The sequence below is a fragment of the Crassostrea angulata genome, chromosome 8 (genome assembly GCF_025612915.1).
Source record: "Crassostrea angulata isolate pt1a10 chromosome 8, ASM2561291v2, whole genome shotgun sequence".
In the NCBI taxonomy this organism is placed as follows: domain Eukaryota; kingdom Metazoa; phylum Mollusca; class Bivalvia; order Ostreida; family Ostreidae; genus Magallana; species Magallana angulata.
Genome location: NC_069118.1, coordinates 681,659 through 700,174, shown reverse-complemented (window position 1 = coordinate 700,174; position 18,516 = coordinate 681,659). Strand labels below are relative to the sequence as shown.

General features: G+C 34.3%; 1 pseudogene; it reads right to left on the bottom strand.

Annotated features, from left to right (window-relative positions):
• The window catches only part of LOC128159120 (interferon-induced protein 44-like), a 36,352-nt pseudogene extending 18,073 nt beyond the window's left edge, over positions 1 to 18,279 (bottom strand).
• Positions 18,280 to 18,516: the final 237 nt, after the last annotated feature.

Below are 18,516 nucleotides of genomic sequence, written 5' to 3'. Positions count from 1 at the left end.
CTCTCTCTCTCTCTCTCTCTCTCTCTCTCTCTCTCTCTCTCTCTCTCTCTCTCTCTCTTTGGGGAGGGTTAACTATTACCATGACCTACATACAAACTCTGTCTGATGTTCGGCCGCCCCGATTACGACACCAAGTGCTGATTTTGAAGCGGAGAATTTCATCGGATAAAGTTCGATTTCCCCGCATCACAGGCGGGCCCGATTTTTAGAATAGTTTTCGTTTTGTTAAAATACATTTCGTTACCGTCCAAATGAAAACTTGTGAAATAGAAAGAGGTGAATGCATCAAAAAGATCATCAAAAATTTGTTCATCTATTTTGAGTACAAAATATCATAACAAAGAGACATGTTTAGAAGGGCATTGTTTAAATCAACATTTTTTTGTATTTATTTGAATTAATCAGTTAGCAATATTTAAGCGTTCCTTTGCTTTTTGTTGAGACATTCATATCACATTGCTGAAAAATGCCACTTAAGAAAACATAAGCATGTATATAACCAAAATATACATGTATACTTAGTATTCTTAGCACTTTCTTCAAGTATCATTAAAAAAACTTGTAGGTGGATTTAGGTAATATAATATATTTCAAATTGTAAACACACAAGATAAGGTCGCTAGAATATAGAGGATATTTTGAATCGTGATAAGGAGACACAGAACGCGGTTCCGCTTGTCCTGCACAAGGTCAGCAACGTTTTATCCTCCCGCTGGTGTGAAGAGCCGGCGAATTCAACAGAATGTAGCCTCCCGCTGTGCCGACCAAGAAAGTGATCTTAGAAGTGTTTGTAATTATTTGATCAAAGACCCCCCTCTTTGCTGAGCTTCTTGCACGGAATTATTTTGAAATTCTCAGATATTGCTGAATTTTACGTAGTTTATACGTTGCAATGGTTGATGTTCTAATGAAACATGCTCCTGGAAAGTAACTTATAACTCAATGAATATAAATATATATCTTTTTAGTTGAATACATGTAATTGTCAAAAATTAGAAGCAATTATTAAAAAGGCTTTACGGATAAAGTATGTACCTTACAAAATACGATTGAAATGAACAGAATGAGCACCCACAGGAATGTTAATGAAGCTATATATCATATAGATAAGAAACTTTCGAGAGGCGGGTGTGACGCATCTTACATGAAGGTCCATTTGTGTATTCTTAGGACAACTTCTCATACATATGTACAAGAATGATGCATTTGTTTCCTTTTTATTTATTCTTTGTCGCATCAAATCCAAAAGTTTCTTCGCGCTGCGATAAGTAAAATATCAAATTTGAGAATAAATCATTGGATAATTTTTTTATCATTTAATGAAATTGATGTCAAGATATGTATTAAACGGATACATAATCTCCGTTTCCCGCGCGAAAAACAGAATTGTCTCTGATGCTTTTAATAAAAAATCGCACACATGAACATTCTGTCCGCCGCCACTGTTTTTTCAGGGTTACATGTATGTCTGCCGGTGGACATAACGTATCGATTTGTTTTTTCGAAAAAGGGCGGGCATTTTGTAACGACGAACATAATGTGACGGCGGACAAAACGTGACTGACCCACCTCATGTTTTTATAAGACAGAATACATTGCATTTAAAAGTGTAGTCTGCCTCCAAAAGATAGTCTTATAGGTTGATATAGAGTCGTGTTATAGTGGTATATCCCCTTCCCCCTCCCAATTCATCCGAGCTTGCAGAGATATAAGGATTACATACATGAGCAGTATGTAGTATTGAATTAGACCCCCCCCCCCCCCCCTTCGAGAATATAGGAATATACCAGGATGATATACAACGCATTTTCCTACCGTTGCCACCCCAAATGTTTAGTTCTATATACGTGCACATTTTTCACATACATGTACATGTGTATTTCCCATTTTAAAACAAAAAAAAATCCTGCATTCGAGCCTGAATATTGAGAGAGAGAGAGAGAGAGAGAGAGAGAGAGAGAGAGAGAGAGAGAGAGAGAGAGAGAGAGTTCACATAATTTTGTTAATGTTGCTGCTAGTTAACTACTGTATGACGTGCTGATCATTTATCTATACATTTTGCCAATAGCCCAAAAAATACCAACACCAGTGGCCACTTTCATGGAAGTATCTTAAAACCTATCTTGCGACATGGCCTAGATGTAGGATATGTCTTGAAACATATCTTATGACCACTCTAAGACGAATCATAAGAAGTAAACCGAAGCTGTCTTACGTATACTAAATTACTTATTCTAAGATTGACCGAATTTCCTATTAAGTGAATATTAAGAAATTTTATTTTCAAAGATTTCTTATGTGTTAAATATTTTATTCACCAATGACGATTAGAACCATTTTAAACACAGCTTGGACTTTGGGTAGTTGTGTCAAACGATAATGTGACGTAGGCCTGTTTATTTCATTGTAGGGCTCTTTGAAATCGACAAGATTTGTCTGGCTTTTCAGCTAAGACTACGCGATCGGTGTGTATTTTGCTTGAAACCAGTGTCATTTTTGGAAGTTGATTTTAATCAACTATCCTATGCAGTTACTCTAGATCTGGCAAACCGAAAGTGAAACAGTCTTAGGACCTAAGCACAAATCATCACCGCTGACAAGACTTAGATCATGAAAATAACAGATAAATTCGGTGTACTGTATGCTGAACCATAATTAATATTCAAATTCAAGGAAACATATTAATAAATACCTTGAAAATAGTCTGATTTTAAATAATAAAAACAATATATATATTTTTGTCGTCGAATGTATTCCTACGCCAGAGGTCAATTTAGTCTCGTTTAACCGGCTGTATCCGTAAATTTCCGACAGAGAGTCTCTCTTGGTAGTTGGAGAGTAACGGAGACAGCCGAGCGTCTGATTGAACGAGACAATATTATATAATTAACAATATCTAATATTCATAATATTATCTAATAAATATTTAATATTAATTGGATCCAGACGTGTACAATTTTTAGAAATATTTCGATACATGATTCTTGTCGGAAAAGTTCGAGAATTCATGTTTTAAAAATTCAAATACAGATTAGAAACTACTTGCCATGCAAAATAACATATCGTTGATTTAAGAATTAATAATAATCGATAAAATCAACTCCAGTCAGTACTTTAGTACTTTGATCAAACTTGTTTTAACGCAAGAAAAATATAGTTTTGTCCTACTGAAAGTCCAAGACCTTGATAAAATGAAATGGTTTTATTTATTTGTTTAGCTTGGTTTTTGATAATCCATTACATTTACACTGTATATATATACGTTTAGTAAAATGTGTGCCGTATATATTTTTATCATCGCCAATTTTAAATATCACTGAGCCATGGTCAACTTACTTAGAATCAAATTCAAACATCCTAAAAGGTAATGGTACAAAATCGAACTCATGTAACTCTAGCGTGAGGATGGGAGGGGACAGGGGTTTTCAAAGCAGAAAAATAGGAATTGTCTCTGCATAGTGCTTCACGTGAATCTGATATTTTAAAATCATACTTGTTTCTTGCATTTCTTACACAGGTAAATGTAGACAATGGTGTGTGCATGCATATGCATGTATTTATGAACATATGTCATAATACTTATCAAGTTTTCATCAAATTTAAATTGCGTGTATTGTTTTCTCACACCATAAGAGTATTTGGATCTATAAATGTTATTTTCAATGAGATATAATTTGCTGCACATTAGTTTTTTTTTAATAAAATGGAAATTGCAAAAAGCTCACTTAGATCTACTTGTAAATATTAGACGGGTAATCTTCTTAAAATTTAGAAAACGGATTTTGTACTCAATGTATGTAACACAAGTCATGCGTGGAATTGGGAGAATGAATTTATTCTGAATAAAATCACATAGTAAAGTTACTGAAACTAGCGCTCGGAATCCCCACCCACCTTTTGCCGACATGCAAATATAGATAAGATAAAAAAAATGTCCATTTTTACAGACCCTGAAACGTTCTACTTTTTATTTTTTCGAGAGCTCACCGTGCGCTCATAGTGCGCTCACAGTTGGTTCACTTGCGGTCTCCGCTCGGTTCGCGCTCATCGTTTACAAAGCTCTCACCGTGCGCTCATTGTGCGTTCACAAAGCGTTCACCGTTCGTTCAGCGTTCACTTATCGTTCAGTCAGTTTTCATTCGGAACTCCAAAATGAAAGAATCGGTCTTTGCGGGACACAGCAAAATGAGAAAAGAACCCGTGCGTAAAGGTGGAAGAAAACTTACATGTATATTACACACAAAAGATCACTTTAAATAAGACTTTAATCCGCAGAATCTAAAATACACATTCTTAAGCAGGTCCGTCTTTGGTTGTTTTTGTATGACTTCATACAGCGATAAATTACCACAATTAGACAGTTAGTAAATTACTGGATTTTTCGTTGATAAAATCATTATAGTCTTAAATTTGGTTTAATTTAAATGTTATTCTTAAGTATGAATGGTATGGTATAAGATGTAATAGAATAAATTTTATTTGCAGATTATTGGATAGGATAGCCATGTTTTGTCAATATTCACGATAGCAGCACTGTACATTTAGTTAATCAGCTATTTTGTCCTGATTACTGACGAAATACAATGTAAAGATAATCTCCGAGGCACTCCACCGTTCACTTTGCGCTCTGCGGTCGCTCATCGTTCATTAGCGTTCACCAAATTCCGTTCAGCGTGCGCTTACTGTTCGATCAGAGTGCGCTCACCGTACGCTCAGAGTGCACTCACCGTTCAAGTGGGAAAGTAAAACGTTTCAGGGACTGTAACCCCCCCCCCCCCTTTGGAAAAAAGTATGTACTGCGACAGATTGGTTGTCCACCTTATGCATAATTTGTAAACAATAAACAAATGGTGTGATACGTCTTTATGCATATGTATAAATTATTTATGCATAAAACGGGGAAGATGAAGGGGAGGGGGTGACCCCATGCCCTAATTTTTTTTTTTTTCGAAACAGTATTTTATCTGAAATTCTTATTTGGATGAATGATAAAAGCCAAAGGGACCTAAATCACAAAATTTAGAGATACAAAGCACAAAATATACCTACTAATTGGTTTGATATTTAAAAAAAAAAATGTTTTTCAGTCAGCTACATATAAAGAATTATGGCCACGTACATTACATAAATCATCAGTTTAGATTTTTCAACCCTATCCTCTCCTATAACTTTTCATTTTACAGTTGTATTAATTTTATTTTAATTCTAAGGAATATGTTAAGAAAGTTATTTTAAAAAAAATGGACTCGATATGAACAAAATTAACTAAATATTCAAGAAATTAAGATATTAAGCATTTCATCATATACATGTGTAAGTGATACATGTAATCTCCGAGCTTAAACGGGATATCATATAGTTTTATTGCAGGGACGTAGTATCGGGGGGGGGGGGGGTGTCGAATCAATGATTTTTTCCTAAATTTACATATAAAAAATTAAATTTTTGGACAAAGAATAGAATTGAAAATTAGGAAATGAACAGTAAAATCCACGGATTAGGATTTTCATGATTATGGAAAGGTGTCTTATTCTTTTTTCCTTCCGTTTTTTTTCTTTGGGGGTTGGGGGGTGGGGGGCATGTCAAGATTTTTTTGTTTAGTCTGCCCACCCCCCTCCCCACTTTCAAAAACGTGCTACGTTTCTGTTAGTTCTCTTCTCTATTTTAAACTGCTGAGAATCATATCCTCAGTACTCTTTGCTGGTGTGGAAAACATAAACCTTTTTAATAGGTTCTGTTTGTGGATACTGTCCTTTACAAAAAAAAAAGGTCGATGGGAATCAATTAAAGTGAAAGATTTTCATTATCAATATCACGATTGTTTCTCGAAACTTCTTTACAATAGCTTTTAAATCTGGCATACATGTCAAAAGGATTTCAGGAAATTGCTGGAAATCTCAGTTTCATTTGATTTGGTTTTACATAAAGCACAGGATCCATTATTTCTGCCAACATTTCCCTTTTGTTCATAAAAAAAAGTTGCGTGCGCTGTAATGCATCTACATTTAGCGACCTAAAGCACACCGGTGCTGAAAACTGCCACTGTAATTGTGGTTGGAACTGTATGTAAGTCTATGTTTAAGGTGCGGGTCCTGATGCATGTAAGTTGAAGTTAAGGGAAACTCGTTTGACCGAAATGGGCGTGAATCGTATACCCGGTACACATATCTGCACCAATAATCCGTTCGGAATTTCTTTAAAATTTGCTAGTAATGCCCAGAGCATGCAGAAATAATTTTTATGGACGATTATCGACATAAGATTACATGCAACACCACCAATTAGGACCAATGTACAACTCGATCGATCCGGCTGTACTAAAACCCGATTGACACTCGATCGGATTGTGGTCCTCTAAATGTTAATTCACCAAGTGATTAGCGCTTCATCATTTATCATAGATCTGAGATACATTTTGATATCACGACGACTGTCCGATTCCGGCTGATGTACATATGATAAGAGTTTCAACAATTTTTTAAACAAACAACTACGTGCATATGTACATGTACATATGTAACATGTGAAAAATGACAAATGGATAATAAATGTAGAACAGACTATGGAAGCTACGTAAATCCCAGTGTAAAATATACATGTACCTGTACAGGCACATGTAGCAAATGAACCCCCTTTGAACAACATGCAATATAAAGACGACAAGTGAGGAAATCCTATGTCCACTAGCTTAATTGGTATATTTCCCGTTCGTTAAAATAGTTTCCTGTGCATACATAGATCGTTGAACTTCTTCATATAGAAACGAAGTTGAGCCCCCCCCTCTCTCTCTCTCTCTCTCTCTCTCTCTCTCTCTCTCTCTCTCCCCAATATAATTAAACATGATAAATTGAGTAACTAATAGGTAAGTAATAAAACACACACAAATCTTGGGATATTTCATCTGATTTCATGACTTCATGTAAATGGGTAAATTACAAACCCTTGTTTCATTTATTCACACCTTAGCCAGATACCCCATCCCTTGCACCAGCGCTAAGGTGTTACAGGTGTGGATACACCAGTGTATATACATGTATATGTGTTTTACTATGATGAAAATATTGGTTGTGGTGACCCCGTGTACAATAAATTGTAATTGATTGAAAAGAAATTAGCGAACGCGAATAACTTCATGTGTAATTTTTTTTTTAAACTGACTTTCAAAAAAAAGTTATTCAGATTTAGCAAATCAATTTAACCCTAACCGTAATCCTGACTCTGAGGAAGTTTGCCTCAGTCTGGACGGACTGGGAACACAAAGACAGTGCTGTTTTGGGCCGGCTCCGGGTGCGTTACCCTTCTCCGAAGCGAACACAGAACGTACCCGTTGACGCCCGACTCCGCATGGGCTCTGTGGTGATTCTCGTCTTGTCCGAGCCGGCGCTACGGATACGACGGAGGAAGAAGGGCCTGTCCGCAGAGGCTTTGCGGTTATGGTCCGGCAAGTCTGCTCCGGTTCTTGAAGCAATGACTTACTCGCAGCACAGATCCACAGACCCATCGGAAGAAATGACAATACCCGGTGCTCGGTGGGAAGATACATGAACATGAATCAAGCAGGGGCCTTCCACGTGAAGTGGATAAATCGCATTTTACCCGTTGAAATTCTGCTTTTACCTCAATATCTGCACTCGATGTCAAAATTCGGAGCCCACCTGTGAAGTGGAGAAATCGCACTTTCCCTGATGAAATTCTCCACTACATATCGGCACTCGTCAAAATCAGGGGGACCAAGCAGATGATATGCAGAAGCGATTTCCCTGTGTCTGCATGATCGATCAGGATTAGGGATAACCATCACCCAGAGAGAGAGAGAGAGAGAGAGAGAGAGAGAGAGAGAGAGAGAGAGAGAGAGAGAGAGTTCAAATGAGGCATCTACATGTCGTAAGATCCTCACATAGACATATCAAAATCTGTAAGTTTTGGGAGAGATAAAGAATGAAAAAAGAAAGAGGTAGCTATTTGTCGGGTAAGTACAGCTTTATAATTCAGAAAGGGTGGCCAATAAGGGGCGTCTTCAAATTCAAGTATCTTGACATCCTTTTGGTACGGAAATTGTTTCAGTTTTGAATCATTCATCATTTAGGTGATTGCAATAATTATTGCTGTTCAATTAAGAAATAAACAAAATTGTTACAATCTAGAAAATGGTTTAAGCTCACGCGATAACCACTGAGACTTATTTCTTAGCCTACGTTTTTGCTATTTTGTAGCTTGATTTAAGGGAAATAAAATACATTTGCAAATATTTATACTTACATATAATTAATGATTTTACATCGTTCATACGTTCATATAACCTTAAATCAATTGTGTGTATGTAAAATAAATGAGAGGGAGATGTGTGAATATTTCCGGAATCAATATAAATGTTTTCTTCAATTAAATCACGTACTGTGTTGACTCTATGAACAAATGACAGACTTCCAACCGTAAACCGTGTTTAATTCGCAAAACCTCTGCCTATTCCCTGTCATCGTCGGTACCATCTGACACAGGTATGCCGACAGACCTTCCATATATAGAAGAAGAATATTTTAATCGTTGTTCCTCTAATTCACCGCAAGGATCGATGATACTGCACATACTTTTTCTTATTTATTGTTTTGAGAGAGAGAGAGAGAGAGAGAGAGAGAGAGAGAGAGAGAGATTACACCATTACAATTATAGACGTATTAAGTCATATTATTACGGAATCTTTTAATATGATACATATTCCCAAATTACATGGGGAAAATCAGATTAATCGTTTTATTTCTTAACAACATCAGAGAAAACATTTTCCTTGAACATGTTCCCCACATGCATATTTACGATGTCTCGTTTACAAACATGCCTGCATCAATTATTGTATAACGTCTGTCTGTCGATTGAGGTTTTTTTTCCCACTTGATGTCATTTTACTCGTATGACGACTTTCTTTGTTGCTTGACTATTTGATAACAAAATTTATATCTAAGCTATTATGTTGATTTTTATATCGCCTTAAGATCTGTTTAAAGATCATTACAAAAGTTGTTATCTTTGCGTCGCCTCAAACGCTGACGTCGCCATTTTACTACGAAATGAAACAATTTTTTATTGGTTAAAAAAATGAGCCTGAACAAATTTTATCCCTTTTTAAGTTTCTTTATTATTAATTAAAAGTACTTTTCGTCACGATATTCATTTCTTTATGCTGATTTTAACTTTTCATTTTTTATTTTCATTATCAAGTGAGTAACGCTACTTATCTACGCAATTTTTGGACAATCCTCGTATAACATTGTCAGTTAGATTTTGATATGAAAGAATTACTATGTGAACAACCAAATTAGCCTTGCAAAGTTTTACAAACCCGTGAGTCAAATTTCTTGACTTATCTTATGGCTGTATGCTTACAAATTACAAACAGTGTCTATTTGACCGTTTGGTTGCCTACATGTACATGTACCTGTCCGTATGCCCCCCTTCTCTCTCTCTCTCTCTCTCTCTCTCTCTGACTTAAAAGTGTGTGACATAAAAGTAAAAATTCTCTTCCGTTTACCAAAACACTTGAATAAAATGAGAGAGAGAGAGAGAGAGAGAGAGAGAGAGAGAGACTTGGATAGATCGTAGAGTATGTTACATATCGAAAGAAGACACGTCTGTTGTTCATTTGGGAAATAAATCTAGACTGAGTGAGTGGTCTTAGGTGCGGCCTAATTAGTGTAGAACTGTTGCCGTGGAGCCATGCTGTGTCGTTTTTGTATTAGCATAAACAGGTCGGTCTGCGCTATAGAATTGTTTCAGATGTTTACAAGCTTTGCATTTCGAGGATACAAACAACGTATTCGATTACTGCATGTAAATCATGGATGAAGAGGGAAAAAATCCTAAATCAAAGGTACGTTTTTAAATTGTTGAAGTCAAAATATAAAGAGAAAATAGACTACTTTGAGTACAAATTGTACGTTACGAATATTTTCCTTTCTTCCAACTGATAAAAACATAATCTAAAGAATTCCCTACATTTATTCTAACGATGTGGACGCTGAGAAAATGGGTCAAGGTAGAGACTATTGTGAAGATTACTCTCGATGTTTCTCTTTTGAATAGCGGGTCATATCGAGAACAATTTAATTGCCTATCATTCCAATTGGCAAATAACTCGACAGTTAAATTTCGAATTTCTATTTCATGCAGTGCATTTTTAGGAAAGCTATATCAATAACATTCAATTTGGTGATAATCTCGGCATTTCACTCGGCGATTTGTCAAATACGTCTGCATTGACCATGTTAAGAGATGGATCAACATCACTTGCCAAATTATTCTAATGTTCCTTCTTTTCCGTTTAGAAGACTCTTACAAAGCCTCTTCCGTTATGTGCCGTGATTTTCTCGAAAACCTCGTAAAAGGCTACACGCTCAGACTCGGAAGTTGCTGTGATCATCATCCTACTTTTGAATCAGATGTCAAAATACTAATATTCAAGCACCTGTTAATGAATCTACTGACTGAAAAGATCCATTCACAAGCATTACCCGAAGGTAGGTTGTCATACACTAAACGTTTATAAAATATACACTTCGATCTAGACCCTTTTATATAGTAATGATTATGTTTATAGTCTTCCTTAAAAAAAAATCACAATATTGAATCAATATTGTGACATGAAGCTACAGAACTTCGAGCTAGATAAATTCGTCGTAGTCTTCAAAGGTCTGTCCAAGAAAACACAAGTACATGTAGAACGGTTTGATTTTCATAAACTAAGAAAAACGTTTAGTACAGGCTACATGAAAATTCAGAACATTTTCGCAAATTCAAAAAGCGCACACATTTAGTTTAATGCATACCAGTATTTACAATGATATATTTGCCTCTAAGATTATAACACATGTTTTGATGTTGGTGTCATTTAAGGTCGATTGCCTTGTATATATTAATGAAAGAAATGAATTGCAAATGTTATTTGAAAAAAATATTTTTCATATTCTGATTCATAAAACATGGATCTCGAATGAAACTTTTAAATGACCCCCCCCCCCCCCACCCCACAGATTAAGTGTCTTGTTTATATAACAAAATCATGTACCTATAGTTGGGATACAGACAAAACTATTGTATGGATTAAGTGAACATAGCTCTTTTTATTTTCGAATGTTCTCTATCATTTAAATAATAATGCCATACAGAAAAATGTTATGTAAAGTTTACATTGTAAAATTATGTCCTATTCAAAATTTGATTTTCATCGAGAAATTGATAACAACTGATAAAGAATCTCTTTGTTCTATATTAATCAGGTATATGCTGATTTGCGTTAGTTAAGGAAAAAATATTCTTGACAGTCTCTATGTATTCTGATTATTAAAGTCATCTGTATCCAAATTGACCGCAGTTGAACTGAAATTCAGATTTTATTGATTTAACCAAAATATCTTAATTATTCAGTTAACTACAACTTCTTTTATAGATAGTCAAATTAATTCACGGGCACTTAACATATAAATTATGGGATGGAAGTAGTAAAATAAAATTCATGTTCAACAAATGATGCGTATTTGATACACTAGAGGATAAACATTAAAGGGCTCTGTGTGTTTAACAAGATTGTTTTGTACGTTATACTGTGTCCGAATTTTTCCTTATTTGTTTTTCTTGACTTATGGTTTAAAAAATGAAATCAAGTAGCAACTGGCTTGATATTCAGAGGAGATGACAATGCGAAAAAAATTAACTAAAATTGATAATGTATAAATGTATACAGTTGATGTAAGTTGCTAAGATATTTTTTATTGCATCTGACTGGAAAAAATACAAACATTTCCGGCTTTCCACTTTTTAATATGCGGTTTAATGATGAAGCTTGAAATATTTCTATTCTTGCAATATCTATTGTAATAAATATGAACCCGCAATCGCATAAATACAGCTGTACATGCATTAGGACATTGATTACAGAAGGGGAAGGGGATGATTAGTGGGACGTATCTCTTCTAGATTTTGTTCGTTAGGTTAAATGCCACTATTAAGTTTTATCACCGTCCCAAATTAAATGTATCAGATAAAAGACTGTTTTGGAGAAGAAGACCCCCCCCCCCCACACTCCTGGTGCCCGTTTCACAATGATTTTTTAAAGATGATTCATTAGATAGCACTTAAGAAATGCCTAATTTATAACTTAGGAATTTCCCGAGGTTTACCATAGCTGTTTCACAAAACTTTCTTAGCGTAGCACAGTTGACTTATCTTAATTAAGATGCATTGTAAATAACTTTCATATCATATTGTTATAGCTAAATTAATACCGATTATGTATAATTTCTTTTCAATATAACAAGAATGTTAACTTAATAAGTGAATATAAAAATTCATTCTCTTATTCACCTAGAAAAAAATGCGTACATAGAGTGTAAATAGTGTAATGTCTAAATACATATACTGATATTTTGTATGAAATTTTCCATTTACATGCATAAGCGAGCAGATAAAAATTACGTAATGTTCTTTGTAAACGGTATTTCTTTTTAATTTAATGCATCGATCAAAGTATCTTTCTTGTTTTTTATTACATGTACATACATTTCTTTGTTTTAGATATTATATGAATATGACTGCATAAATCAACTGAAATTGGTCACTGTTGAAATTTTTACGATCGAGTGTATTTTTTGTCTATAGTTGGTTCATTATTAATAGCCCGTGTTAACATATACAAATATGCTTACTCCAAAATTAAAAATGCTAATGTAACCAGATAATCTAAAAGATGTAAAAATCTAAAGTCTAAACCAAAGGAATTAATTGACGATATATATTATGTATATTTTTACTTCTAATGTTTTAGTTTAGAAGTAAAGTGAAACAGGTTTTAATGATACGTGTAATTTATTATTTTTGTTCCACTTTAATATGCTTTAATCTCCGTATAATTCTTTTCAGTAAAACATAAACAGTCGTCATGTTAAGTTTGTTAAGACATCGATTTACCTGTCTTTTTAAAGTAAAGACATAACTAAGGAATTTCCTAAGATAAGACTTGAATAGTGAAACGGATAAGAAATGGACTTAAGAAAAAGTTTTTTTTCACAAAATATAACTTAGTCAAAAGCATGGTTTGTGAAACGGGCCCCGGGGGATAGATTTTGAACCTAAGTTGTCCGATCCAATGTATATGATCTGCCCGAAACTTGATGAACTCGCCCTACACTATCTACAAAGATTTTTTGTTAATTAATCCACATATTAAAAAGTTATCGCTAAATATTCTTACTCTTAACGTATTTATTCAATATTATTTCATTTAAAGTATAATTATATTTTTTTATGCTAACTCCCACTGACTTGGATCCGCCAAAGCCTGTCCACTACCTCACTTTCATTTATACTATTTCAAAAATGATAGTAGGGTTTTTTTAAAAATAATTTTACAATAATTATTTATAAAGCGAAAATGAAATTATAGCTGAAGGACATTTTCTCACAAGACTTAAAATACAGAAGGTGTAATCAGTTACTTTATTAGTTTATTGGCAAAATGTATTTACTTATAAGGATAGAAATGCATTATCACCTTTGCTATACATGTAGGAAACATAGATTTGTTGCCTTTATCAAAGATCTAATTAAAAAGATTGAAAAAAAATATGTATTTTCAGGTGCACCTTTTCTTATGCACATGAGGATGTCAATGCATGATTCAGCAACGAGGCTGGAAACTGAGGAGGAAATGATGATCCCATTGAACTACTTCTTAAAGTCAACATGATTATTAACGTAATTTAATTATGAAATTCACACCTTGATGCAAAATAGTATGTGTGATTTTACGAAATTTTTTCGTCCACTTCACTACAAGATTACAAACAACGATTCGACAGTGAAAACGTTCTACAAAAGGATGGGTGACTCGCCTACATGTAACAAGAAATCCGAAGGAGGTAAACAAGCATGGTTTAAGCATCGCAAAATTCGTAGCTTGAGAGGAATACCAAAACTTTTCCCGTTCATCTTTAACGCATTTTTTAAAGAAAGAATTTTTATCCACTTTACTGATTGGAAATGGTCAATAAGTTATCATATTGATTTGTACAAATCATCTGTGAAAAAAAAGCTATATAAGAACAGTAAGAAATAATGCTGTAAATAGATGGAGACATTTTTTTCGCACATGCATAGGGAATATTTCAAATGTTTTCTAAATAGTCAACTCTTTATGAAAAAGAGACTATACGTGCAGACACAATACAAAACGTGATCATGGATGATGAGAAAGTTATATGTAAACCCTTTGTGTAAAGCAAGTAATAAAATGTTTCACTACTGTAATCCAAAAACACTTCATGATATTTTAATATTCTTTAAAATTTCTTTCTACACGTATTTCTTTTTTTTATGGCATTGTAAATCCAAAGGCAATTAGGAGTTATGATGATATGTTGATCTTTCTGGTGGATTCACCAACTTTCTGATCTTTTATGTAAACTGAACATAGCATTCATGTTGGTGGGCCCACCAATTATGTATTCAACTGCAGCGATAAACTAATTGTTACCGGCCTGGAGTTTCTTTGGTGAATCCACCAATTTTGTAATTTTTTTATAATTCGTATAACTTGATATCTGGTGGATCCACCAAGTAGGGGTATTTTGAATTTTGTCAATCTTTTTGGTGGCTTCACCAACTTTCTTGTTTTGTATATAAACTGACATATTTTGCGGTGTTTCTGTTTATTTAGTGCCATCGATAAATGTTTAGAAACTTTTGGTGATTGCACCAACTTTGTACTCTATATTTGTTTGTAAAATTTCATTTTGGTGGATCCACCAAATATTTGGAAAAAGAAATTATGTCTGCATTTTTCATTCTTTGGTGAGTTCACCAAATTTAATCAGTAAAGTATAAGACAAAACGAGTATTGCATATTTGAAGCTGTCTAAAAAAATACAATCGCCAAAATTTTATTATTGGTGGACCCACCAAGTTTATTCGTATGTGAGATATTCGATGAAATAACTTGGTTGATTCACCAATATTGTGACTGTTATTGTGGAATATGAAGGTTTTAAGGTACTGTAAAATGTGCTTTTGTGTGAAAACGATGGTGGGTTCACCAATTTATGTTGTGTTCAACAACAAAAATGAATAAAATTCATGTTCATTTCTGTTTTTGCATTGTGTTCATTTTTCATTTTGCACTGAAAAAAAGAGGATACGAATAGAAAATCCTCTTTCTTAATAGAAACAGTTATATATATATATATATATATATATATATATATATATATATATATATATATATACTCTTTATATATATATAATGTACTCTTTATATATAAAGACCAGGAAGAAAAGTGCAAAGATCTTTTGAAATATAATTTGAATTCTAATTTGTACAAAAATTAGGAATGTTGGGGTTTTTTTCCATAAAGAACCATACCAAAACAAAACAGTGCCACTTTTTAAAAAACGCTGGCCATAATTAATATAAAAATAGACGATAATGACGAAAAGCCTCCAACCTTTAACCAGGTAGACCTCAAGATCGGTTCGTTGTTGTGACCGTTTGCTACAGACTTGGTGAATCTCCTTTCATGTCAAATCTTTGTCTGTCATGAAAAGAACTGTAGGTACATAACGTGTAACAGTTTAAAGACGGCTTTTTAACTATTGTAACAGTCGGGTAAAATAAAGGCAAAGAAAAAATCCATTGTCCGTAAATTTATCTTTGTAATGGGTTTCTTTCATTACGTATGGAAATTTCATTGGTTCCCGACCTTTTGTAGAATATAGCTTATACAAGAACGCTCGCTCGTCTATACACCAGTCTCCAGTACTCCCCCAGCTGTCTGACCGGTAATCCCCGTTCACATTGTTGTCCGTGTTGTAGAAGATGGTCACCGTTGGTCCCTTGTTGTCACACAATTCGTGGAACTTTTTTGATGACCCTCCGTCTCGGCTTAATTTGCTAAGGTTATTACTAGTTATTGTATTTTATTTAAAAAAATCATGTATGTGAATGAAGAAAAGTGTACCTTAATGCACCAGAATGAATGCACTCAATTCCTCAAATTAAAAACATTGAAAACTTTAATTGGCCTTCTCTATTATATAGATTGTCGTTTACCAGGCATGAATGACGTTTCATATCCTTACTCACTTGACTGATAAATAAACTTAACTGAAAAATGTTGTCACTTTTTTATGAAAAGGTACATTGTAATTGAAACATAGTTACTTCTAAACAATTTGTGATGGACTAGGATTAAACTCTTAGTAGTCAGGTCTACAAATAAGATTCGTTTTTAGTTGTTAGAAAACAGAGAAAAGATTTGAAAACATCGGAACCAAATGGCATGAATTCCATCTACGTCCATCGATAGGTCTTGGAATATTAGCAAATGCTACTTTTTACATAGTAATCTACATCCATTTTGATAATTATAACATCGCTTGCTATTGTACAACAGCCATTTTTTGGATTTTCGTGGTCTTGGTGACATCGCACTAGAAATGCCGTGGGATTGCAATATAAACGCAGAAGAAACGTCACGAGAGCGCGATGAACGCAGCAACAGCTCTTTGGGGTCGCTGTGTGAACACAGCCAAATAGAACACAACTTGTTCAAACGCTGTGGATGCGCAGTGAGAGCGCAGTGAGAACGCGATAGAGACGCAGTGAGATCCCAAAGGACTCCGTGAGGTCTCCGTGCAAGCGCAATTGACTTATCACTGCATCTACACTACGATTAGCTGCGTTCCTTGAGCGTGCCGACGGAGCTCTCGTGGCGCTGTTGGAGATCTTTCGGTGCTGTCACGGCGACCTCACTACGCTTCTACGGCGTGTTTAGCAGAACGACGAGCCACAGCGCGTACTTTGTGTTTGTTCAAAGTGCGCGCCGTAAGTTCCTTAGCTGTATATGAATAATATTGCGCACATTTTCTCTAAAAAGAATTTTTAATTCCGAGCTACATTAATAGACAAAAAAACGGAAAGCCCCATATAAATCATGTTGTGTAATAATTAAAGATAGAATTAACACCATCAATTTCTACGATATGCATTTGTATCAGAAATCAAAATATTTCCAAATAATTGTACTATAGCAGTATTGAACTCTGGCGTAGAAATACATACAACAAAAAAATATCTAAATTGTTCATATCATTTAAAATCTGACTATTTTCGAGGCATTTATAAATAAGTTTCCTTGAAAAACAATGCTTCTGAATACATCATCGAGTGTATATATTATTTTTAAGAACTAAGTCTTGTCAGCGATGATGATTTGTGCTGGGGTCCAAACACTGTTTCACTTCCGGTTTGCCAGAGTTACTGCATAGGAGAGTTGATAAAGGTATCCGGCCCATATTAGGACCTTTTTTTCTAACCTTGAATATCCATCATGAAAGAAATACTCTGATATTAATTCAAAGCATTTTAGAGTGAATAAGATTTACTGAGAGAATTTTAAAAAAATATTCTTAATTAAGCAGTAATAATTTACTAATGAAAATTGCATTTAGGTGTAAGGAGACAAGCACATTAAATTAAAAAAAAGTAAATACAAAGAATATCAATAAATGCTTTCCTATTTAATCATTAGGAATACAAAAGCTATTGAAAATAGATTTTATACCCTATACAAATTTTTAGAATTATTTTTTTCGGATTAAAAGCAAAAGGGTGTGGGGGGGGGAACTCTTCAAGAAAAGGAAAAGTTCATTTATTAGGACACGTTCCTCTCTTACATGTTGATACTTAAAAATGAAAATTATGTCCAAGTATATAGAGTAACTACTCTAAGTACTCTTATAGTCTGTCCCAAGTTATTGCCTCCATCAATTTTTGATGATTTTCAATAAAAATACACATACCTGTGAAAGAAATACAATTGAAATCGATGAAAGGGAACATATCCAAGATATCTTCATTGAACAATGATCCCTTTTCACTCATAAAATCTCACAGGAACGAAAACAATTTTCTTACGGAGATTTATAATGGGAAATGTTTACATCTTTTCTCCATTCGGAAATACTCGGGATACCTCGCGCATTTTTTTAACGTTATCATCCGGGCTTCTAAATGGTTGGTGCAATGCAAAATCTCCGTACACTTTCAATTTTGGGATGTGTATTGAAACCTGAAGCGGTAGAAGGGGCGATTTATAACAGATAATCTGGACATTTTTCATATTATTGGATGAACGTAGTTTGAGCACAAAGGTATTTACTATTATTGAAATATCAAGCAAAAAGTGGTTGAAGCAAAAACTCGGGACAGAGTATAGTAACTTACCTGTTATGCATCCAGATTCAATGAATCTGGTGATATCATGGATCGGATACCTTAAAATCAACTCCCAAAACAGTAAATGTTATTGTAAACTATGTAAAAGGTTTAGCACCGAGGTAATAACCTATAAGCTATAAAAAGTAATATAAGCAAAATGCAATGACATAGTCACTGGGTAGATTTGACAATTATATAGGCTGACGACTTACGCATTTTCTTGCTTATCAATGGAATTGTGGTAAATGTAAGGC